The 27,382-nt window shown below is 37.8% G+C and overlaps 1 pseudogene; it reads left to right on the top strand.

The window, feature by feature from the left end:
* LOC122291005 overlaps positions 1 to 27,382 on the top strand; it is a 46,518-nt pseudogene that overhangs the window by 10,185 nt on the left and 8,951 nt on the right.

A 27,382-nucleotide genomic window follows, 5' to 3' on the forward strand; every position in this document is an offset into this window, starting at 1 on the left:
AATAAGTCAATAGCCTTCAATAACAATAGGCCCAAGTCGTGTCTTCCATAGCATATCACATTGATCAAAAATGGATCTCCTCCTCTCAAGCCCATCTTAAATGTTGGCCTCTTGCTAAACACGTCTCAAGTGGATTTCACCCATCTTTGCATAGCTTCCTTGATCTTCCTAACTCTTGATTTTGTAATTGCCTCATCTGAAACTTGCACTCCCTTGGGACCCATCATTCCCCTCTCCTCAAAAGGATTCGACCTTGAATTTCCACATAGATCAAAGGGAAAAAGATCAAAAACATTGAAAGTCGTAGAAATATGGTACTGATAGGCCTCAAGGTGGACCAAGTCGTAAACATCTTTTGCAAGTTTCAAATGAGACAATTACAAGATCAAGAACTAGGAAGATCTAGGAAGCTATGCAAGGATGGGTGAAATCCACTTGAGATGTGTTTAGCCAGAACCCAACATTAAAGATGGGCTTGAGAGAAGGAGATCCAGTTTTCATCCATGTGATACGCTATGGTAGATACGAATTGGGCCTATTTTTATTGAAGGCCTTGGACTTTTTATTTCATTAAAAGAGCTTATTTTATTAGTTTAGAATAAGTGGGCTTGAGGATACTTAGCCCACATATGTCTTATTTTTAATGAACTAGAGTTTTCGGAAATGCCTTGTATTTTGGCCAAGGGCTTATTTGGAAAGTTCTTATTTTATTTGAACTAGGGTTTTAGAAGTACTATAGGGGGCCTTGTTCATGCTACAGTACCTCTGCACTATTCACTAGGGTTTTTAATGATTGTTTCTTTAAACCACTTGTAGGCTCATTTGAGCAAGTTAGACAATATTGAATTTTTATTGTGAGTTGAGTTTACTACTCTTCTTGCTCTTAATTGAACTTCTGAACTTATCAAAGGTAAATCACAACCTTTGTGGCATTCCTCTTTTGTAATCTAGATTCTTGAGACGGGTTCTTCAACGGGTCTAGATTTTCATGTAATCTAGGTTCTAGAAACGATTTCTCATCGGGTCTAGATTCCTCCATCCAATAGACTTGATATTGGCTTTCTTCAGTTTGTTTTTCCAATATTATTGTTGGGTCTCAAAGCGAATTGATTGAGGTTCACATCATTTGGTATTCAGAGCAAGGTTTCCAATCAGGTTTGATTCTATCTTTTATTTATTGCATCTTTAATTTTAGGGCCTCATTATTCTAGGGTTCCAAAAAAAAAAAGTACAGAAATTCATTTTTTCTAGGGCTGCCAAATTACTTTATCATTTGGATTTCATGCTCATCATCATAGGGTGGCTAAATTCCTTGTTTGAGGGCTGCCAAAAGTTGCACCATCTAGGGTTTGGAATTTCTAGGGTTTCTTTGATTCCCTTATATTTCCTTGTCAATTTTTATGTGTTTGAATTCAATTGTTTGATTATCACAATTAAATATTTCTATTTGTGGTTGAATTGTTGAGAAAAGAAAACAAAAGAAAGGAAAGGAAAGGAAAAGAAAAGAAAAGAAAAGAAAAGCAAAGAAAGGAAAAGGAAAAAAAAAATCCAAATTTTTATTTTATTGATTGAGCCTTATCCTTAAAGGGGCTGAATACATCTTTCTAGTTGGTATCTTATTTCGTAATTACTCTTTTCATCGTATAAATTCCTTGAGTCTCGTGTCATTTTATTCCTTCTGTGTTTTCTCTTGTACTTTATTTATTGGACCTAATTACTAGTTGGAATAAAACAAGGTTGTGTTGTGTTGATTGAGTTCAATTAGTTCTTAAAGAACTTGAGTGGAAAAACTCTTGAGGTAAAAGGCAAGAGAGTGAGAGATCATTATCGAAAAAAAAAAGCCAATTAGAGTGAAACACGAGTGGAGTGCCATTATTCGAGTGTAAACACATAAGGGAGCGTGTGAGGTCTTTTCCACTAACACTTTTTTTGTGCAGCGCGTATGATATCTCATAAAAGTGACACATCACCAAAAGGGATGGTAGATAACTCCTCTGTGTTGCAGGCCATGCGCGGTTAAACATGATGTTAGGAGAAGTGAGGGATAAGATGGATTAACAAGATGAAGTAATTAGAAATTTGCATGATGGGAAAGATAAGAGGAGACGTGAACTTAGAAGAGAACGTGAGTATGAAGATAAAGGAGATGGTGAGGATGAGGAAGACCTAATGTCTAAAGTTGGGATGGGTAAGCATAGAGGAGTTAGGCGTGAAAGTGGATTTAGGAGAAACCCACGAGGTCGTGATGGATTAGATAGGGACCTTGAGAGCATCAAAATGAAAATACCATCTTTCCAAGGTAGAACTGACCTTGAAGCTTATTTAGAGTGGAAGAAAAAGATATAGTTGATTTTTCATTGTCATAACTATTCAAAGGAGAAGAAAGTGAAATTGGCAGTAATTGAATTCACTGATTATGCTATAATTTGGTGGGATCAATTAGTGACCAATAGGAGGAGGGATTATGAGAGGCCTGTCGAGACATGGGGAGAGTTAAAAGCTCTCATTAGGCGGATATTTATACCTAGCCACTACTATAGGGACTTCTACCAGAAATTACAAAATCTTACACGGGTCTAGGAGTGTGGAGGACTACCATAAGGAGATGGAGGTGGCTATGATACGGGCGAATGTAAAGGAGGATAGGGAGGCCACTATGGCTAGATTTTTGTGCGGTTTGAATAGGGAGATAGCCAATATGGTTGAGTTGCAACATTATGTAGAAATAGAAGACATGGTGCACATGGCTATGAAGGTGGAGAGGTAATTAAAGAGAAAAGGGACATCAAGGTACACTTCGGTTTTTAGCACTCATTGGAAACCAAAGTGGGAGAAAGATGATCGAGCTGTAACAAAAGGAAAGACCAAACCATCTAAAGGAAAAGATGAAGGACCTAGCAACAAACCCAAGGTAGCATCCCAACCTTCTAGAAATAGAGATATTAAATGCTTTTAGTGTTTGGATTCAGGGCACATCTCTTCTCAATGTCCAAACAAACGTGTGATGATTATGTGTGACAATGGGGAAGTGATGACTGCAAGTGAGGATGATAGTGATGAGATGCCTGAGTTGGAGGATGCTAGTGATGATGACAGAGTAGCATACCCTGTAACAGGTGAGTCCCTTGTTGCCAGGCATGCCCTCAACACACAAATTAAGATGGATGATGCAGAGCAATAGAGGGAGAACATTTTCCATACTGGATGCCACATCAATAACAAGGTATGTAGTATGATCATTGATGGAGGGAGTTGTACTAATGTGGCCAGCACAACTTTAGTTGAGAAATTGAATTTGACTACCTTGAAACACCCTAGACCATACAAATTGCAGTGGTTGAATGATTGTAGGGAGGTTAGGGTAAACAAGCAAGTGTTTGTATCTTTTTCAATTGGGAAGTACAAGGACGAGGTGCTTTATGATGTTATGCATATGCATGCTAGCCATATTTTGTTGGGTAGGCCGTGACATTGTGATAGGAGAGTGATCTATGATGGGTTTAGAAACATGTACAGTTTTGAAAATGATGGAAAAACAATCAAACTTGCTCTTTTAACTCCAACACAGGTCCATGAGGACCAACTGAAGTTGAAAAGTAAGGTTAATAAAAAAAAAAAGAGTGAAAGTGAAGTTGATCAAAAAAGAAAGAAGGAAACTGAGATTGATCAAAAGAGAGAGAGTAAAAGTGATGTTGAGCAAAAAAGAAAGAGTGGGAGTGAGATTGAAAAAGAAAGAAATATTGAGGCAAAAAATGAAAGAGAGAAATATGAGAGAGAAAAGAAATGAGAGTGAGGTTGAAACCTCAAGAAAAAAAGAGGGTGAAAAGAAAAGCAAGAGTGAAGAAAGTGAGAGAAAAACAAAAAGAAAAGTGAGTTTTTATACTAAGGCGAGGTTTTGTACTAACAAATTTAATGACTCTTTGCCTAGTGTTGTTGTTTCTTTGTTGTAGGGCTATGATATCATGATTCCTACTGGTGTGTTTAGTGGATTGCCACCTATTAGAAAGATAGAGCGTTACATTGATTTTGTGCCGGGTGTGACAATTACTAACCGACCTCTCTTTGAAGAACATCAGTCCTTGACAGACTTGAAAGAACAAGGTAAGTTGTTGACTAGAATGCATGCTAAGTGAGAGGAATGTATTGAGATTTTTCCTCATGTAATCAAATAAAAGTATGGTAAGGAAAATCTTATGGTTGATGCATTATCAAGAAGGTATGTCATTATTTTCATTTTAGATGCAAAGTTATTGAGATATGAATATGATAAGAAATACATGCTAATGATGACAGCTTGACTAGTGTGTATGGAGTACATGAGAAAGCATTGTTTGGTAAGTGCTATAGACTAGATTGGAATTTGTTTAGAGAAAATAGACCTTCTGAGCCTCCTAGTCTTATGCTTGAGTTGCTTGTGCAAGGGTGTGGTTTGTTGGGACACTTTGGTGTAAAGAAGAGATTATGTGTATTGCATGAACACTTTTGGGAGTACAGTTTGCCATTCATTGAGGTCGCATATAATTGGAGTGGTCATTTTGGTGCAAGGAAAATTTTAGATGTGTTTCTAGAACGTTTGTGGGAGTATCATTTTCCTTTCATTGACTTGTTGCATGAGCGTTTGCATGAGTATCGTTTGCTTGTTGAAATTGTATATGGTTTTAATCCACTTACTCCTTTAGTATTGGTGTTCGTGCTTGTTGATGACAGGAGAGGTGATGTGAACCCCAATCAACTCGCTTTGAGACCCAACAATAATATTGGAAAAACAAACCCAAGAAAGCCAAACTCAAGTCTATGAATGGAGAATTTAGACCCGTTGAGATCTCATTTCAAGAACCTAGATTATATGAAAATCTAGACCCGTTAAAAAACCTGTCTCAAGAACCCAGATTACAAAGTAGGAACGCCACAGATGTTGTAATCTACCTTTGATAAGTTCAATGTTCAATCAAGAACAAGAGGAGATAAACTCAACTCACAATTAAAATTCAATAATGTCTAATATGCTCAAATGAGGCTACAAGTGGTTTAAATAACAATCCCTAAAAATCCTAGAGAATAGTGCCACAGGTACTGTAGCGTGAACAATGCCGTGATTCAGTGACTTCTAAAAACCCTAGTTGAAATAATATAACACTTTCCAAATATACCTTTGGCCAAAATACAAGGCCTTACCAAAAGTCTTAGTTCATAAGAAATAAGAAATATGTGGGCAAAGCATCCTTAAACCCACTTATTCTAAATTAATAAAATAAGCTATTTTAATGAAATAAATAAGTCCAATGACTTCAATAACAATAGGTTCAATTCATGTCTTCCATAGCATATCACATGGATGAAAACTGGATCTCCTTTTCTCAAGCCCATCTTGAATGTTGGGCTCTTGCTAAACACGTCTCAAGTGGATTTCACTCATCTTTGCATAGTTTCATTGATCTTTCTAGCTCTTGATCTTTGTAATTGCCTCATCTGAAACTTGCAAAGCATTTTTACGACTTGATCTCCCTTGGGGCCCATCATTCCCCCTCTCCTCAAAAGGATTCGACCTCAAATCTCCACCTGGATCAAAGGAAAAAAGATCAAAAACATTAAGAGGAGTAGAAATATGGTACTTACCTAGAAGATCCACTTGATATGAATTATCATTAATTTTCTCAAGAATGTGAAAAGGTCTATCCAAACCACTCTTGTCATCAACAAGCAAAAACATCAATACTAAAGGAGTAAGAGGATTAAAACCATATCCAATTTCAAATGAGAATAAAAAATGGTAGTATATATGGTCCTATTGTGACGCCCCCAAATTCCACGTACAGATACGGGGAAATCGAGACGTCCGGATGATGACATCACGGGTCACCACCCTATCGCCAAGTGCCAAGTGTGTGTATAGGCAACAAATGTGCAAAAGAAAATACTCAGCGGATAAACAAAGTCATATAACTAAATACCAGAATTTTTCTTTGTTTAATACAAAGCTGTTCAAAACATACATAATAAAATATTACAAACCACAAATATAGTTTCAAATCCAACAACATGGCATAAACTCCAACTCAAAACGCTGGCAGAGCCGCATCCTCGGGCTCAGCCTCCTTCTCCTCCTCGATCTCTGCATCAAAATCTGCTGTACCAAAAATGGTGCCGCAGGTAAGTAAGATCCAAACGCCACTAGATAAAAGCATATTAAAACTCAAACAATATGCATAAAAGAATGCAAATGCACATGACCCCTAAACCACATTTTTCCACGCACGCCAAAAATCCCATTTGGCCCTAAAAACATATTACTTTCCAACTCACGCCAAAAGTCTCATTTGGCCCAAATCCAACTCATATCAATAACCAATTAATCTGAATGCACCATGACCTCCCTTAGGGGTCAACCACACATCCTGGCTCCTATGCCACACCGCAGGTAACGACTACGCGTGTGACACCTAAACGAGCGATGCCCAGTTCCATGCCCCGCGCGTGACACCTAACCAAGCATCCTCTAGCCCTTGCCGGCGAAGGGCCACGGAGTCGGTACAAGAGCGTTACCATCCTGCTCTTGGCTTTGCATCTCTTGAATTATTTTGAGCACAACTATTTTATTCTCCCTGACTTCATCCCAACACAAAGGCGATCTGCACTTCCTCTCATAAAGAGCTTCATAAGGAGCCATCTGGATGGATGCATGGAAGCTATTTTTATACGCAAATTCTATGAGCGGCAAGTGATTTTCTCAACTCCCTTGAAATTCCATGACACATGCTTGCAACATATCTTCAAGGGTCTGAATGGTGTGCTCTGATTGGCCGTCCGTCTGTGGGTGATATGCAGTACGGAACTTCAACTTAGTACCCAATGCTGCCTATAAACTTTTCCAAAACTGAGACGTGAACCTTGGGTCCCGATCTGACACAATACTCTTCGGTATGCCGTGCAACCGCACTATCTCTTTCACATACAAGCGAGTCAACTTACCCAAGGAATCAGTGTTATTAATAGGCAAGAAATGAGCACTCTTCGTTAACCGGTCAACAATCACCCAAACCGAGTTCTTCCCACTAGGAGTCCTCGGTAAGCCCACTACAAAATCCATTGTGATGTCGTCCCACTTTCACTCAGGAATAGGGAAGGGTTGGAGCATATCGGCGGGTCTTTGATGCTCGGCCTTGACTTGACGGCATGTGTGGCATCTTTCGATATACAAGACAATATCCTTCTTCATTCCATCCCATCAATAATTTTTCTTCAAGTCCCAGTACATCTTCGTACTGCCAGGATGGACTGAAGAAGGGGCCGCATGAGCTTCTGCCATGATCCGCTCCTTAAATTCTGAATCTTTGGGGACCACTCTATGATCTCGGAACCGAAGAATTCCATCTTTATCCATACTATAATGCAACGGCCCTCGAGATTTTCTGACTCTTTTTCTGATATCCAACAGCTTCGGATCCTTCCTTTGAAGAGTCTTCAATTCCTCAAAATCAGCTACTTGAATATCAAGAACTGAAGATAATATTTTCTTTTGCTGTGAACTTTCAATAAGGAGTCTTCTCATCCCGCAAAGTAAAGAATCCAATTATGACGATTTGGCTTCATTTTCCAAGTACGACTTTCGACTCAAAGCATCCGCAACTATATTTGCCTTCCCCGGATGATACTTGATCTCACACTGGTAGTCACTGATTAACTCTAGCCATCGCCTCTGTCTCATGTTCAGATTCTTCTGGGAAAACAAGTGCTTCAAGCTCTTGTGATCGGTGTATACTTCGCAAACTTCCCCATACAGATAGTGCCGCCAGATCTTAAGAGCAAATACAATCGTAGCCAATTCCAAATCGTGCGTCGGATAATTCTTCTAATGATCCTTTAGCTGATGGGATGCATAAGCAACAACCCGCCCCTCCTGCATAAGGACACAACCCAATCCAAATTTAGATGCATCGCTAAAAACTATGGATGGCTTATGCGGTTTTGGAAGTGCCAACACTGGTGCAGTCGTCAATCTGTTCTTTAATTCTTGGAAGCTTCTCTCACACTTATCTGACCAAATAAATTCTGCATTATTTCTAGTTAAATATATGAGAGGTCCGGATAAGCGGGAAAATCCCTTCACAAATTTTCGGTAATATCCAACAAGTCCCAAGAAACTCCGAATCTCACGCACAGTCGTTGGATGCTGCCATAACAAAATGGCTTCCACCTTACTAGGATCAACAGCCACCCCGTCTCAGGAAATCACATGCCCAAGAAATTTGACTTCCTCCAACCAGAATTCACATTTGCTGAGTTTGGCATACAACTGATGTTCTCTTAATTTCTCAAGAACTAGACGAAAATGATAAACATGCTCTTCAAAATCTCAGGAATAAATTAAAATATCATCAATGAAGACTACCACAAATGAATCCAAATAAGGTCGGAATACCTGATTCATTAGATCCATAAAAGTAGCAGGGGCATTGGCTAACCCAAATGGCATCACCATAAATTCATAATGCCCATATCTCGATCTGAAAGCGGTTTTGGGTACATCCTTGTCTCTTATCCTCAACTGGTAGTATCCTGACCTCAAATCAATCTTCGAGAACACAACTGCTCCTTGAAGCTGATCAAACAAATCGTCGATCCGTGGGAGAGGATATTTATTCTTGATGGTCACCTTATTTAATTCCTGATAATCAATGCACATACGGAGGGTTCCATCTTTCTTTTTAACAAACAGCACTGGCGCACCCCACGATGAAGTACTTGGTTGAATAAACCCTTTATCTACCAGCTCTTGCAACTGAACCTTCAACTCTTTTAATTCAGCTGGTGCCATAAAGTAAGGAGCTTTATGTACAGAAGCCGCTCCAGGTTCCAAGTCAATAACAAACTCCATATCACAAACAGGGGGTAGCCCAGGCAAGTCATCCACAAACACGTCCGGAAATTCTTCCACAACGGGAATATCTACCAATGACTTCTTCTCAGACGGCGTAGACACCATCTGGACTAAGAAGGCATCTGCTCCACATGCAATCTCTCGTCTTGCTTGAATTGCCGATATAACTACCAACTTTTCCTTTAGCTTACTCCCCGCAAATTCCAAATAATCACCATCTGGGAGCTGAAAGCTAATTACCCGACTTTTGCAATTAATACTTGTAGAATATCGGTATAGCCAATCCATCCCAATGATGATATCAAAACCCAGCAGCTTAAACACAACCAAATCAGCATCCAAAAACCTTCCATCAAAATTTAAAGGACAACTCAAAGCAACTTTGGAGCACCACACCACTTCACCATTTGGTAGAGCCACTACCAATGACTTCGGCAAGGGTTCCGTAACCAGATTACATATCCGAGTGAAAGTGGAAGATACAAACGACTGTGATGCACCCGAATCAAACAAAGTGCAAGCATAAAATTCATATAAACGGACTCTCCCTGAACCAAACACATTAACCCATGAAATCCAAAAACAAAGAAGAAACCAAAGCACACCGAAAATCAAATCCAAAATTAAATTAAATTCATACCTGTAATTACTCCAGCATTATGGGTCACTGGTGCCTCATCATCAACATCTTCGGGTGTAACAGCATAAACCTGGCCTTGCACTGTTTGCCTCTGATTTATTCTTCCACCCCGTCTACCTCCACGGCTTCCTTGAACTCTAACAGGGCACTCACGAGCGAAATGTCCCTCTTGACCACAACGGTAACAATGGGTTCCACCACTTAGCTGACACTCACCCTCATGAGCTCTATTACATCTTCCACAAACTGGCACCTGTCCTCCCATACGTACACCTGAGGCCGCTTGTGGTCGAGTCCCGGTCCGCTGAACAAATTTCTGAGGCGAACCCAAACTACTTTCTTCACTAGAAAAACTCCGCCTCTTATGTCCTGGAGGGGAGCCCATACTCAAATTATTCTCTCACTCCGCAAGAGTGGCTAAGCCCACTAAATCCAAAAAAGTGGAAATCCTGTGGCAAACCACCATTCGACGTATATCAAGACGCAGACCCTCCTGGAAGCGCTCGGCCTGCATCTCCTCTGTGGTGATGAGGTGGGGAGCAAATCGCCCAAGCTCTATAAATCTTCGGGCGTACTGTTCCACGGTCATACTCCCTTGGACCGAGCTTGAGAACTCTCTTACTTTTTGCCGCCTCACAGAAGCAGGAAAGAATCGATCATTAAATTCTTTCTTAAAGCGCTGCCAGGTCACAGCGATAAAAGATCCCAATTCTGACTCCAGCATTACCCTTTTTGTATCCCACCACTCAGAAGCGGTGCCTTGCAACAGATAGCTGGCATAGAGTACTTGTTGCACCTCAGTGCAACCACATACCTCAAAAGTTCTTTCTAAGTCTCTAAACCACTTCCCAGCCCGAAGTGGATCCTCTTCTTCTGTGAATGGTGGAGTTCTATGCGCTAGGAAGCGCTCATAGGTGCATCCAGCTTGCACCATTCCACTAGGCCCTCCTTGTTGCCAAGGCCCTCCTTGTTGTGGCCGAGGACCTCCTTGTTGTGGCCAAGACCCTCCTTGTTGTGGCCTAAAATTTTGCTGCATGAACTCTGTTATTTGTCTTATCGCTTGCGCTATAGCATCATCCCTCGGCGTATCGTCCCGAGGCTCTTGAGTAGACTTTCTTAGCCTCATCATTTTCCTGCCACAACACAACCTTTGACCCCCTTTAAGAAAACAAATAAAACCAACAACATAAAACCAAAAACTAAAACCAAACCACATAATAAAAAACAAAAAGAAACCAGCATGTAATAACATAACTAAATAAATAAATACATTTAAACAAGCTCAAATAAATTCAAAACAAATCAAATAGCAACTTTACTTAAAATAAATTTTAAAACACAACTTTAAAAATATTCTGGTACTACATACGGGACATGTGGTTTTACCAAGAGCCAAACCGCTCTGATACCACCTGTGACGCCCCCAAAATCCCACGTACAGACACTGGAAAATCGATATGTCCGGATGATGATATCACGGGTCACCACCCTATCGCCAAGTACCAAGTGTATGTATAGGCAACAAATGTGCAAAAGAAAACAAGCAACGGATAAACAAAGTCATATAACTAAGTACCATAATTTTTCTTTGTTTAATACAAAGATGTTCAAAACATACATAATAAAATATTACAAACCACAAATATAGTTTCAAATCCAACAACATGGCATAAACTCCAACTCAAAACTCCGGCAGAGCCACATCCTCGGGCTCAACCTCCTCCTCCTACTCGATCTCTACATCAAAATCTATGGTACCAAAAATGGTGCCGCCGGTAAGTAAGATCCAAACGCCACTAGATAAAAGCATATTAAAACTCAAACAAAATGCATAAAAGAATGCAAATGCACATGACCCGTAAACCATATTTTTCTACGCACGCCAAAAAATCCCATTTGGCCCCAAAAACATATTACTTTCCAACTCACGCCAAAAGTCTCATTTGGCCCAAATCCAACTCATATCAATAACCAATTAATCTGAATGCACCACGACCTCCCCTAGGGGTCATCCGCACACCTTGGCTCTTGTGCCATACCGCAAGTAATGACCACGCGTGTGAAACCTAAACGAGTGATGCCCAGTTCCGCGCCTGGTGCGTACGTAGCCAAGCATCCTCTAGCCCTCGCCAACGAAGGGCCACGGAATCGATACGAGAGCGTTACCATCCCACCCGCTCCCGTTGTCGCCTAGCGACAACTCAGGGGATGTCACTCAGTATATTATGCTCCCGAGTGACCAGAGGAGCTCCACCGAGATAATACCCCATCCTGGCTTGGGGTCGTGATACACGTACCCGAAAATCCATTTACGCAAATAAAACATGATTTTCTCAATTTAAATAAGATGCACATGTATGCTCCATGTAATGCATGCCTCAAGGCACAAATAACCAAGCAATCACAAATCAACAAAACCAATCAACTCTGTCCTCAATCCATTCGACCCCCGAACTCCTCGAACTCAGTCCAGAATCAACCAACCAATAGTCAAATAATTATTGGAAGAGCAAAATATATTTAAATCTAAAAGTAGAGTTTGGAAAATACTTATAGCACTATAAGGTATTTGTTCAAAGCTTACGACGTTGCAAACAGCGGAGGAAAAGCAACGTAACAGTATATTTTACACTGTGGCCGTGGGTAGTAAATTACCCACTTTCAAACGGGGACAAACCAAGATACAAAATTGATAGGGAATGGTCTTAAGATGTTTATGAAGCTAGAGGAAGTGAGTTTTGGCTGTGGGTGGCGGTGGAAACGGCGGTGGAAGTGCAAAAAGGGGCTGAACAGAGTTGAGCTCATGTGAGCTCCTCCGGCAACGGATCAGGGCTGAAAATGGGTGGGTTAGGATGGCAAGAGGTAGGGGAAGAAGTGGTGAAGAGGTGGTGGTCGAAGGTGGAGTGACGGCACCAGAAACGGCAAAAAGCCGTGCGGCTTAGATGTGCTCTAGGTGGTGATTGGCGGCTCGGATGGAGGTGATTTTTGGTGGGGGTGTTCACCGGCCAGAGGGGAGTTTTTCTGGGTGGGAGGTGTTGGCCACGCCAGCCGGCGGCGGTGGTTCTGGGCTGTGGACAGATCGACGACAGGAGAGAAAGAAGAAGAAAGAAAGAAGAAAAGGAAAAAGGGAAAAGGGAAAAAGAAAAGGAGAAAAGAGAAGAAATGAGGTCCAATCCTCACTTCCGGAATCCAAAAACTGGTCCGACAAAAACGATTTAAAAAAATAAAATAAAACGGCTAAAATAAATTAAGCACCACATCAAATAAAATAAAATCAATTTAAAATAAAATAATTTAAAATAAAAGAACTACTATATTAATTAAATTAAAAACAATTCCTTTAGTGAAAATACACGCAAAAACGGGTCATCACACCTATTATATGCAAACTCTAAAAAGGGCAAACAATACTCTGCAAACGTTCGTGCAACAAGTCAATGAAAGGAAAATGATACTCCCACAAATGTTCTTGAAACACATCTAAAGTCTTCCTTACACCAAAATGATCACTCTAATTATATGCGATCTCAATGAATGGTAAACCGTACTCCCAAAAGCGTTCATGCAATACAACTAAATTCTTCTTTACACCAAAGTAACCACTCCAACTATATGCAAACCTAATGAATGGGAAACAATACTCCCACCAATGTTCATGCAATATGCCTAAAATATTCTTTATACCAAAGTGATCACTCCAACTATATGCAAACTTAATGAATGGCAAGTAATACTCCCACCAATGGTCATGCAACACGTCTAAAGTCCTCTTTATATCAAAATGTCCCAACAAACCGCATCTATGCACAAACAACTCACGCATAAGACTAGTAGGCCCACAAAGTCTTTTCTCTCTAAACAAGTACCAATCTAATCTATATAAATAAGAAAACGATGCTTTCTCATGTACTCCATACATGCTATCCAAGCCATCATCATTAACAAACAAGTTCTTATCATATTCAAATCTCAATAACTTTGTATCCAAAATGAAGATAAGGACATACCTTCTTGATAATGCATCAAACACAAGATTTTCCTTACCATGTGTGTATTGAATTTCATGAGGGAAAGTCTCAATATATTTGTCCCCTTAGCATTCATTCTAGTCAAAAACTTACTTTATCCCTTTAAGTGTATCAAGGACTCATGTTCTTGAAAGAAAGCTTGGGTGGGGATTGTCACACCTGGCACAAAGTTAATGTAATGTTTTATCTCTCTAATAGATGGCAATCCACTAAACACATTAGGAATCATGACTTCGTATCTCTGCAACAAGGAAACAATAATACTAGGCAAAGGTACGTCAAGTTCGTTAGTATTAAAACTTGCCTTAGCATAAAAACTCACTTTTCTTTTTGTTTTCCTCTCACTTTCTGCACTATCTCTTTTCTTTTCACTCTCTCTTTTCTTTTCCGCCTCTTTATTCTTTTCACTCTCTTTTTTCTTTTCACTCTCTATTTTCTTTTCACTCTCCGTTTTTTCTTCACTCTCTTTGTTCTTTTCACTCTCTCCTTCTCTTGAGGTTTTGGCCTCACTATTTCTATTTTTCTCAATCTCACTTTCACTCTTTTTTTTTTTTAATCAATCTCACTTTTTCTCTTTCTTTTTTGATCAACCTCACTTTCACTCTTTCGTTTTTGATCAATCCAACTTTTCAACTTCAGTTGATCCTCATGGACCTGTTTAGTGGTTAAAGGAGTAAGTTTGATTGTTTTGTCATCCTTTACAAAGTTGTATATGTTCTTGACCCCATCGTGGATCATCTTCCTATCATACTGCCATGGCCTCCCCAACAAAATATGGCCAGCATGCATAGGCACAACATCACAGAGCACCTCATCCTGATACTTTCCAATTAAAAAAAATACTAACACTTGCTTATTTACCCTAACCTCCCCACAATCATTCAACCACTGCAACTTGTATAGTCTAGTGATGTGAACCCCAATCGACTCACTTTGAGACTGAACAAAAATATTGGAAAACTCACCCAAGAAAGCCGAACTCAAGTCAATGGATGGAGAATCTAAACCCATTGAGAACTCGTTTCAAGAACCTAGATTATATTAAAATCTAGATCCTTTGAAGAACCCGTCTCAAGAACCCAAATTATAAAGGAGGAACGCCACAAAGGTTGTGATTTACCTTTGATAAGTTCAAAGTTCAATCAAGAACAAGAGGAGCAAACTCAACTCACCAAATAAAAATTCAATAATGTCTAACCTTCTCAAATGAGGCTACAAGTTGTCTAAATAACAATCCCCAAAAATCCTAGTGAATAACAATCCCCAAGGTCTTCCCAAAAACCCTAATTCATTAGAAATAAAACGTGTGGGCTGAACATCCCCCAAGTCCAATTATTCTAGATTAATTTCTATGACTAATAAAATAAGTCGGCCTTCCCAAAAACCCTAGTTCGTTAGAAATAAGATGTGTGGGTTGGACACCCCCAAGCCCAATTATTATAGATTAATTCCTATGACTAATAAAATAAGTCATTTTTAATGAAATAAATAAGTTCATGTCCTTCAATAACAATAGGCCCAAGTCGTGTCTTCTATAGCTTGGATCAAGTGGATCAAAACTAGTTCTCATTCTTTCAAGCCCATCATCAGTGTTAGGCTCTTGCTAGCTTCACCCCAATTGGATTGCTCCAATTTTTGCATTGCTTTCGTGATTTTCGTGGCTGTTCATATTGTAATTGATCCTTAAGACTTGGTTCACCTTGGGGCCCATCATTCCCATTTTCCTCAAAGGATTCGACCTTGAATCTCCACCTGGATCAAAAGGAAAAAGATCAGTGACATTGAAAATAACAAACACATGATACATACTTGGAAGATCCAATAGATATGGAGTATCATTAATTTTATCAAGAATTTGAAAATGTCCATCCAAGCTACTTCTGTCATCACCAAGTAAAGGCATTAAATCAAAATGAATAAGTGGATTAAAGCCAAAAACAACTTCAAAAGATGAATGAGAAATAGTAGTATGCATGGTCTTATTATATGCAAACTCTAATAATGACAAATGATACTCTCGCAAACGTTCATGCAACAATTCAATGAATGGAAAATGATACTCCCACAAGCGTTCATGAAACACATCTAAAGTCTTCCTTACACCAAAATGATCACTCCAATTATATGCAAACTCAATTAATGGAAAAAAATACTCCCACAAATGTTCATGCAACACTTCTAAGGTCCTCTTTATAATAAAATGTCCAATCAAAGCACCTCCATGTGCTCCAAGCACAAGCAACTCATGCATAGAACTATTAGGTACAAAAAGTCTATTCACTCTAAATAAGTACCAATCTAGTTTATAGATGTTACCAAATGATACTTTCTCACATACTCTATACACACTATTGATGAGTGTGCGAAAGTGCAGTCTAAATACCCTATTATTGGACTAAAATGTTAAAATGTGAATAGAAATTATAGGAATTAATGTGTATTCTTTAATTGAATTTCTATTTATGTTGGGATACTCCTAAGCAGTTTTTTTTATGTTTAATTTCAGAGTTTATAAAAGAGCAAGTCAAGCCCATTCAAATTCAAAGGAGGACATTCATGGAGTTTGAGAGCAATTTGGAAGAAAAGAAAAAGAAAAAAAAATCACAAAATGAAACCACAAGAAGTCCAAGTCTGAAATTCGCTAGGAGACAGTTTGGACATATTTTAGTGGTTTGACTGTATCTTTTTACTCACATATCGGATTCATATGATTCTTGATGCATTAGAAATCTATCTTAAAGGGCTATAACTTTGTCTCTAATAAGGATTTCCAAATTCAAACTGTTGAATGCCATATGTGGCTTCCAAGATAAGTTCTAAAATTTAGGCGATTTTTTTTATGCGGAAATTAAGAGGACATTAGGGTTTCCTTCCTACCCTATATAAGCGTATCATTAGCACGAAATGGAGGGGAAGGGGAGGCACAAGAAGCAGATCTGAAGAGAGGAGAAAATCACTTCCATGGCCACCATTCGCTTCAGTTTTCTCTAGAAATTTTTATTGTCCAGTATATTTATGCGTAACTAAATTCTCAAGTAGGGTTAGGGATGAACTTGCACATTAGATGGTATTTCTAATTTATTTTTAATTCATGTATTTGATTTTCAATTGCTAAAACTCTTTTATTTTATCATTCTCAATTCATCGTTGATGTTTTCTTTTCCAAATAACCATAGAATTTATTCTGTTTATGGATTCAGTCATGCTTTTTCTATTGAATGGATTAGTTCTTTGATTATGTTTGGATCAATTATTTATCTATATTGATTTAGTTTTTTGCTACAATATCGCTCCCTGAGTATATTGTCGTTTTTGGATTTTATCAATAGGGGTAGTAATTTACGTATTTTAAAAGTGGTGAATGATTTTTTAAAGGGTTAAATTTGATTTAATTTGGTTTATAAATCTATACCTTCCGATTGAGAATTCCATAAATTGAGTTCCTAATTTAGTTATCCAATGAATTTAGAATAATTAAAATACCGGATTTGTGCAAGGGATTCTCGATGCTCTACTGTTTGTCAAATTTGAGTACTTTTTTCGTTAATCACATTGCTTCACTTAAATTTACATTTAAAATTAATCTCTGTTCTCCATTACTTATTTAATATTTTTCTTTAGTTTATTTGTTCCTCTTGCTTTTCTTTTAATTTCTCTCCTTGTGGAATCAACACCCCAAAGCTGTGCTATAACTACCGCATTATTCTTTGGGCGTAATCAAATTTTGGCGCCGTTGCCGGGTAGACAGTAGAAAAATTGTGAGATAGTTTTTCTTTTCAGCAGTTTGTAAAGGCGGTAACTTCGTTCCCTATTTTAGCTTGCTGCATCTTTTTTTTTTATTTTCTTTTTCTTTTTGTAATTTTTTTTTAATGTTGCGTTTTTCTCTACCTTGCATGCACAGGTATAGAGACGCCTTGGCTCGATTTGCTTGTAGACCTGTATTAGAGTCAGATTTTAATTTTTTTGTTCATTTGTTTGATAATTCTTCTAATTCTGAGAAAATGAGTGAACATGAAGATCAACCGACTGGGACCCTTCAGGATTACCTCCACCCTACACGCACAGCCACACCATCATGCATCATGTTTCCAGCTAATATTCGCCAATTGGATTTTAAAACAGGAATGATACAGTTACTTCCTACTTTTCATGGCTTGGAAAATGAAAATCCATATGTACACATTAGGGAGTTTGAGGAAGTAGTTGTAACTTTTCATAGTCAAAATGCAACTGATGACATTATGAGACTTAAATTCTTTCCTTTCTCTTTGAAGGATAGAGCTAAGAGTTGGCTATACTCTTTGAGACCACGATCTATTGGGTTATGGAATGAGATGACTCGGGTCTTCTTTAATAAATACTTTCCCCAACATAAGACCAATGCTTTAAAAAGGCAAAGCTCCACCTTTGTACAAAAGGACAGTGAGACTTTGTATCAGTCTTGGAAGAGATTTAAGGAGCTATTGAGTATGTGTCCTCACCATGGGTATGAGAATTGGCGCTTAGTGAGCTATTTTTATGTGGGACTTGCACCTAGAGAGCGTCAATTTGTGGAGATAATGTGTAATGGTGAGTTCTTACAGAAAGATCCTGATGAGGCCATAGAATACCTCAATGAGCTTGCTGAAAAAGCTCACACTTGGACTGGACCTAGTGCTACTGAGAGCACAAATAGGTCACGACCTGCAGGAAACCTAAATGGTGGTGGAATTTACCATCTCAGGAAAGAAGATAACCTAAAGGCTTAGGTTGTGATGCTCAATAAGGAGTTAGAGGTGTTGAAGAATAAAGACTTAAAAGCCAACACACATGGCTAATCATGCAGAATCTTTTGAACCATGTTTTGTGTGTGGCGGGGTAGATCACCTTGCCCAAGAGTGTCCCACATTTGCTAAGATGAGAGGGATGTATAAGGAATAATGTAATGCCTTAGGTATGTACATAAAGTCTGTTGCACCTTTTTCTAATTCCTACAATCTTGAGTCGCGTAATCACCCCAATTTTAGTTGGAAATCTGAAAACCAACCACCTGCACAACCCCCTAGATCATATCCTGCACCATATCATGCACCTTCATCTTCTAAGAGTCCTTTAGAAGACACTTTGCATGCTTTTATTGAGGCACAGAGTAAAATTAATTAAAAGTTTGAATCTTTGATTATGCAGGTTGTTGAAGAAAATAAAGAGATAAAGAGTCATATATCCAAGATAATGAGCTCCTTGAGTGTGAATGAGCGTGGCAAGTTTCCTTCTCAAGCTCAATCCGCACTCCAAGGTCAGCATATGGCACAAAAAAATTTAAAAGAAGTCAATGCCATTATGACAAGAAGTGGTAAGTCCTTACACATCCCAACAACTGATAAGCAAGAGGATGTTGAAGGGGAACAAAGCAATGATAGTACCGAGTTCCCCAAGGATGCCGAGGTAATCAAGGGTCCAGTTAAGGTACCATTTCCTCAAGCTTTAAAATCTGGTATGCGAACTTTGGATCCTAGTAATGAAATCTTGGAGAACCTCAGGTAGGTAAAGATTAACCTTCCTCTTTTGCATGTTATTAAACAAGTTTCCACTTATGCAAAAGTTCTTAAAGATTTGTGTATAGTTAAGAGGAAGCACCATGTTAAGAAGACAGCATTTTTGATAGAGCAAGTTAGTGCTCTAATTGAGCAGCGAATTCCTCCTAAGTACAAGGATCCTGGTTGTCCAACCATTGCATGTAATATTGGGAATCATGAGTTTGGGCAAGCCTTGTTTGATCTAGGAGCTAGTGTTAATTTGAGGCCTTATTCCATTTATTTGCAGCTTGGTTTGGGTGAAATTAAGCCTACTTCTGTCGTGCTTCAGTTCTGATCGTTCAGTTAAGAAATCGAGAGGTATAGTTGAGGATGTTTTGATCCAAATTGACAAGTTTTATTATCCTGTTGATTTCTTAATTTTGGACACTCAATCAGTTGTTGAGTCTAACTCTAAAGTTCCTCTCATATTAGGTAGACCTTTCCTTACTACGGCTAATGCACTTATAAATTGCAGGAATGAGTTGATGAAGCTATCTTTTGGAAACATGACCATGGAGGTCAACATTTTCCATATTGAGAAATAGCCAACAGATGTCGAGTGCCACCAAACGTATATGATTGACGCACCCATAGACAAGGGAATTCACACAACTTATGATTTTGATCCCCTTGAACCCTTGTGAATTCTGAGTTTAATACATCTGTTAGTGATTCATCTGATGTTATTGATATTTGTGCTATTTTTGATGAAACTCAGGATTATGGCACACAGGTTTGGCAACAGAAATATGAAGAGTTGCCTAAGAAATGTGGAAAATAGATTCCTGTAAGTATGAAAGCACCAAGATTTAAATTGAAACCTTTGCCTAAGTCTAAAGTCTATAAGGTAAAAATGAAAATGTTTCATGATAAAAATATTCTTAGGAAGAGGTTTAAATCTAATAACCGAATATACTTATATGATTTTGGATTTCACAAGTGATGTGAACCCCAATAGACTTGCTTTGAGACCCAACAAAAATACTGGAAAAACAACCCCAAGAAAGCCAAACTCAAGTATATGGATGGAGAATCTAGACCCGATGAGAACTCATTCAAAGAACCTAGATTATATCAAAATCTAAACCCATTGAAGAACCCGTCTCAAGAACCCAGATTACAAAGGAAGAACGCCACAGAGGTTTTGATTTACCTTTGATAAGTTCAGAAGTTTAAGAAGAACAAGAGAAGATAACTCAACTCTCAATCACAATTCCATATAGTCTGCCTCTCAAATGAGGTTACAATTGGTTTAAATAGACAATCCCCAAAAACCCTAAGTAAACAATGCCTCGGTACTGTAGCGTGAACAGTGCCATACGCCGCGCTACAGTAACTTCTGAAACCCTAGTAAGACATAAAATTATAACTTTCCAAATAAACCCTTGGCCAAAATACAAGGCCTTCCCCAAACCCTAGTTCATTAGAAATAAGACGTGTGGGCTGGACATCCCCTAGGCCCAATTATTCTTGATTAATTCATTTGACTAATAAAATAAGCCCTTTTAATGAAATCAATAAGTCCATGGCGTTCAATAACAATAAGCCCAAGTCGTGTCTTCCATCAAGTGAATCAAAACTGGTTCTCCTTCTTTCAAGCCCATCATGAGTGTTGGGCTCTTGCTAGCTTGATCCCAATTGGATTGCACCAATTCTTGTATTGCTCCTTTGATCTTCGTGGCTCTTAATCTTGTAATTGATCCTTAAGACTTGGTCCACCTTAGGGCCCATCATTCCCCTTCTCTTCAAAAGGATTAGACCTCGAATCTCCACCTGGATCATAGGGAAAAAAATTAGTAACATTGAAAATAGCAAACACATGATACTTACCTGGAAGATCCACTAGATATGAAGTATCATTAACTTTATCAAGAATTTGGAAATGTCCATGCAAGCTAGTTTTGTCATCAACAGGTAAATGCATTAAATCAAAAGAAATAAATAGATTAAAACCATAAATAATTTCAAAAGGACAATATGAAGTATCAGTATGCATGATCCTATTATATGCAAACTCTATAAATGACAAATGATACTCTCGCAAACGTTCATGTAACAATATGCCTAAAATATTCTTTATACCAAAGTGACCACTCCAACTATATGCAAACCTAATGAATGGCAAGTAGTACTCCCACCAATGGTCATGCAACACTTCTAAAGTCCTCTTTATATCAAAATTTCTCAGCAGGCCACATCCATGCACAAGCAACTCACGCATAAGACTAGTAAGCACACAAAGTCTTTTCTCTCTAAACAAGTACCAATCTAGTCTGTATAAATGAGAAAACGATGCTTTCTCACGTACTCCATACACACTAGTCAAGCCATCATCATTAACAAACAAGTTCTTATCTTATTGAAATCTCAATAACTTTGCATCCAAAATGAAGACAAGGACATACCTTCTTGATAATGCTTCAAATACAAGATTTCTCTTACCATATGTGTACTGAATTACATGAGGAAAGGTCTCAATGAATTGAACCCACTTGGCATGCATTCTATCCAACTTAACTTGTCCCTTCAAGTGCATCAAGGACTTATGCTCTTCAAATAAAGGTCGGATAGGGATTGTCATACCTGGCACAAGATCAATGTATTGCTCTATCTCTCTAATAGGTGGCAATCCACTAAACACACCGCTATGAATCATGACCTCATATCCCTGCAAGAAAGAGATAACAACACTAGGCAAAGATTTGTTAAGTCCGTTAGTATTAAAATTTGGCTTAGCATAAAAGCTCACTTCTCTCTTTGTTTTTCTCTCACTTTCTTCGCTCTCATCTTTCTTTTCACTCTCTTTTTTTCTTGTGGTTTTAACATCACCCTCATTTCTTTCACTCTCTTTTTCCTTTACACTCTCCTTTCTTTCAATCCCTTTTTCAACATCTTTTTTTGAACTCTCAGCCTCACAATTGTCTTTCAACTCATTCTCTCTTTTTCTTGAGGTTTCACTATTTCTTTCTTTCCCAACCTCACTTTTACTCTTTCTTTTTTGATCATCCTCACTTTTCAACTTGAGTTGGTCCTCATGGACCTGTGTTGGAGTTAAAGGTGTAAGTTTGATTGTTTTTTCATCATTTTCAAAACTGTACATGTTCCTAAACCCATCATGGATCACTCTCCTATCACACTGCCACGGCCTCCCCAACAAAATATGGCCAGCATCATAGGCACTACATCACAAAGCACCTCATCCTTGTACTTCCCAATTGAAAAAGAAACTAGCACTTGCTTATTTACCCTAACCTCCCCCCAATCATTCAACCATTGCAACTTGTATGGTCTAGGGTGTTTCAAGGTAGGTAAATTCAATTTCTCAACTAAATTAGTGCTAGCAACATTAGTACAACTTCCCCCATCAATGATCATACTACATACCTTGTTGTTGATGTGGCATCTAGTATGAAAAATATTCTCTCTTTGTTGCTCTATATCATCCATCTTAAATTCTGTATTGGGAGCACGCCTAACAACAAGAGACTCGCCATACTCTTCATTCTTATCGTACCTATTCTCAATACTAGGCTCATGTCTCCTCCTATCTTTCCCACTTTGTAGATTTCTAATCACTACACCTCGTTGATCCATCATATCCCTTACTTCTCCCAACACCATGTTCAATCGCTCAAATTGTTGTTGCATGGTTTGCAGCACAAATGAATTATTTGACATCCCCTTTGGTTATGAGTCACTTTAAAGAGTCATTGTATGTGCTGCACAAAAAAGAATGTTAGTGGAAAAAGACCTCACGTTCTCTATCTTACGTGTTTACACTCAAATAATGACACTCCACTCGTGTTTCACACTTAATTGGCTTTTTTCCAATAATGATCTCACACTCTCTTGCCTTTTACCTCAAGAGTTTTCCCACTCAAGTTCTTTCAGAACTAATTGAACTAAATCAAGACAATACAACCTTGTCTTATTCTAACTAGTAATTAGGTCCAAGAAGCAAGAACAAGAGAAAACACTGAAAGAATAAAATGACACAAGACTCAAGAAAATGATACAAGGGAAAGAGTAATCACAAGACAATATACCAACTATAATGATATATGCAGCCCCTTTGAAATAAAATAAAAATTCAGATTTTTTTTTGATTTTTTTTTCTTTTCTTTTCTTTTCTTATCCTTTCCTTTCTTTTCTTTTCTTTTCCTTTCTGTTCTTTTCCTTTCTTTTCTCACTATTTCAATCAAAAACAGCAATATTCAATTGTAACAATCAAACAATTGAATTCAAACACATAAAAATTGGCAAGGAAATAGAAGAGAACCAATGAAATGACACTCCAAGGAATTGACAAACTTAAAGATGCAAGAAACCCAGAAATTTCCAACCTATATATGGTGTAAATTTTGGCAGCCTTCAAACAAGCAACTTAGCCAACCAATGTTGATAAACATGAAACCAAAATGATAGAGTAATCTACCAGCCCTAGGAAAAAATGAATTTCTGCACCATTTTTTTTTTTTGCAACCCTAGAATTAAAGATGCAATAGATAAAAGATAGAATTACACCTGATAGGAAACCTTGCTCTGATTACCAAATGATGTGAACCCCAATATACTTGCTCTGAGACCCAACAAAAATACTGGAAAAATAACCCCAAGAAAGCCAAACTCAGGTATATGGATGGAGAATCTAAACCCGATGAGAACTCGTTCAAAGAACCTAGATTATATCAAAATCTAGATCCATTGAAGAACCCGTCTCAAGAACCAAGATTACAAAGGAAGAACGCCACAGAGGTTTTGATTTACCTTTGATAAGTTCAGAAGTTCAAGAAGAACAAGAGAAGATAACTCAACTCTCAATCACAATTCCATATAGTCTGCCTCTCAAATGAGGTTACAATTGGTTTAAATAGACAATCCCCAAAAACCCTAAGTGAACAGTGCCATACACCGCGCTACAGTAACTTCTGAAACCCTAGTAAGACATAAAATTATAACTTTCCAAATAAACCCTTGGCCAAAATACAAGGCCTTCCCCAAACCCTAGTTCATTAGAAATAAGACGTGTGGGCTGGACATCCCCTAAGCCCAATTATTCTTGATTAATTCATTTGACTAATAAAATAAGCCCTTTTAATGAAATCAATAAGTCCATGGAGTTCAATAACAATAAGCCCAAGTCGTGTCTTCCATCAAGTGGATCAAAACTGGTTCTCCTTCTTTCAAGCCCATCATAAGTGTTGGGCTCTTGTTAGCTTGATCCCAATTGGATTGCACCAATTCTTGTATTGCTCCTTTGATCTTCGTGGCTCTTAATCTTGTAATTGATCCTTAAGACTTGGTCCACCTTAGGGCCCATCAACAAGTACCCAGGAAAACTTCAGTCTAGGTGGACTGGCCCTTTTATAGTAAAGAATGTTTTTGTAAATGGGGCAGTAGAAATAGAAGATCCTAAGGATGGTCAGATCTTTAAATTAAATGGTCAACGCCTTAAAGTATTAATTGATAGGCAAGTTCCCGAAGTGGAAGACATTCCACTTATGGATCCAGTCTATCAACCTTGACCACACCACTAAGGTATGTGTTTCTTTATTTATTTTGTTTTGCTTTGTTTTGTTTTTGTTTTTTCTTATTTTCTTTCTTTTCCTTTTTTTTTACTGTTATTTTCTTTGTTTTTGATTGCAGGATAGTTTCATTTCGTCATTTCAGTTTACCATCTTCAGTGTTTAGTGAGCTACCCACGTCACTCATTAAGTGTATTCTACTATTTTCAGTTACTCCACATTCAATTTTGATTCTTAAACATTGAGGACAATGTTTCATTTAAGTTGGGGGTGGTGGTGCAAATTCAGTATCTAAAATGCTTGTTGGAACTTCGTGGCATATTTTCATGTGTCAAATTTTTTTTTAATTTACATCACACTTGTATCATTTTCGCATGTGTACTCATTCTCATTCATAGCCATCTTCATGAATTCACCAAACCCACCATAATCATTTTTACTGAAACATTCACAGAACCCTTAATGCACTTATCCAAGCTTTGTGGTAAGATGGTGGTTTGACACATGTAGCTAGAGAACTCTTTTGCTTAAGTATTCATGTGAGTTTGGAGAGGATTGAGAACATACAAATGCAGTAAATTGTGGTAAGCGTTCATTGATCTGTTAAATTGGGCACTTATTTTGAGAATATCATTAAATGGTTTGTGGTACAATGGTGGATATACTTGAAATGTGACGAAGGTCAACTTAGGATTAACGTTTGAGCCTTTCAAGCTATCCATTTCCATCATAGACCCCTAGTAGCCAACTTTGAGCCAATAAACACATGTAGCTTTTTCTTTTCATATGCCCATATCATCCATGCCTCTCCACATTGGAGTATAACCTATACACAGATTTTCTTATCCTTTTTACTTCTAAGTATATACTAGATGTGGAATTTGTATTTTCTTTCTTTAAAGTTATCATTTTCAATTAAAAAAAAAGAAAGAAGAAGACGACAGAAAAAAAGAGAAGAGTACAAGTTGTAAAGTGTTCAATTGAGTGAGCTCCGAAAAGAAAAAAATAAAAAGAAGAAGAAAAAAAAAGTTGGTAGAGATGGAAAGAATACAAAAGTGGCATGTGGTTGTCCATCAAATTGTTGAAAAAAAAAAGAGGAAGAAGAAGGAAAAGCATTATTATTTGATGATCTAAAAAGTTGGAGAGTACATTAAGTAAGAAGTATGGTCTATTGAAATATTTAATAAAATTCCCTTTGTATGTACTTGGAAGTTTTTGAATCCCTTTCATCCTTTTTTTTTTTCATATAGCCCCGAAACCAAGCCACATTACAACCTTTTGTGTTGACCGTTTTGATCCTAAGTAAGCTGTTGGAAAGACTGGTGGAAGTCTCATTTGTTAGTGTTCCTATCATAAGATCAATGTTTGCTTGTTGCTTGTACATAATTGCCTAATTTTCCATGAGAGTGTGTATACACCCATTGTCAACTCCATAGAGAGAGCTCTTACACGAAATACTATTATACTCGTGAGTTATAGAGTTGAACCTTTTGCTTGAGACATTCTTGATGTTGCATGCGTCAAGATTAGTAGTAAGATGATTATGGCTTGGAGAACACACACACACTCTGTGGATTGCTATAGGTGGATTGATCTTGATGAGTTATTGGATTCTTTAGATTGTTTTGATATGTGAATTTGGAAAGTGTGACTTGATGGCCTTTATATGTGATTTTCTTTGATCTCTTTCGTCGTTTTCACATGAAAATTGCTAGGGACTAGCAATGAGTAAGTTAGGGTGTGTGATGAGTGTGCGAAAGTGCAGTCTAAATATCCTATTATTGGACTAAAATGCTAAAATGTGAATAGAAATCATAGAAATTAATGTGTATTCTTTAATTGAATTTCTATTTACATTGGGATACTCCTAAGCAGTTTTTTTTTATGTTTAATTTCAGATTTTATAAAAAAGCAAGTCAAGCCCAGTCAAATTCAGAGGACATTCATGGGGTTTGAGAGCAATTTGAAAGAAAAGAAAAAGAAAAAAAAATCACAAAATGAAATCACAACAAGTCCAAGTCCGAAATTCGCTAGGAGACAGTCTAGACATACTTTAGTGGTTTGACTGTATCTTTTTACTCACTTCTTTTTTTTTTCTTACAACCCTAAAACATTGAAGCCCTAGAATTAACGATACGATAAATAAAAGATAGAATCAGACCTGATTGGAAACTAATACCAAATGATGTGAACCACAATCGACTCGCTTTGAGACCCAACAACAATATTGGAAAACTCACCCAAGAAAGCCAAACTCAAGTCAATGGATGGAGAATCTAGACTTGTTGGGAACTCATTTCAAGAACCTAGATTATATTAAAATCTAGTCCCGTTGAAGAACTTGTCTCAAGAACCCAAATTACAGAGGAGGAATGCCACAAAGGTTGTGATTTACCTTTGGTAAGTTCAAAAGTTCAATAAAAAACAAGAGCAAACTCAACTCACCAAATAAAAATTCAATAATGTCTAATCTTCTCAAATGAGGCTACAAGTTGTTTAAATAACAATCCCCAAAACCCTACTAAATAGTGCCGCAGGTACTGTAGCGTGAACAGTACTGCTTTACAATACTTCTAAAACCCTAGTTCACATAAAATAATAACTTTTCAAATATGCCCTTGGCCAAAATACAAGGTCTTCCCAAAAACCCTAGTTCATTAGAAATAAGATGTGTGGGCTGGACATCCCCCAAGCCCAATTATTATAGATTAATTCCTATGACTAATAAAATAAGCTCTTTTAATGAATTAAATAAG

Source organism: Carya illinoinensis, chromosome 13 (genome assembly GCF_018687715.1).
Source record: "Carya illinoinensis cultivar Pawnee chromosome 13, C.illinoinensisPawnee_v1, whole genome shotgun sequence".
Classification (NCBI taxonomy): Eukaryota; Viridiplantae; Streptophyta; class Magnoliopsida; order Fagales; family Juglandaceae; genus Carya; species Carya illinoinensis.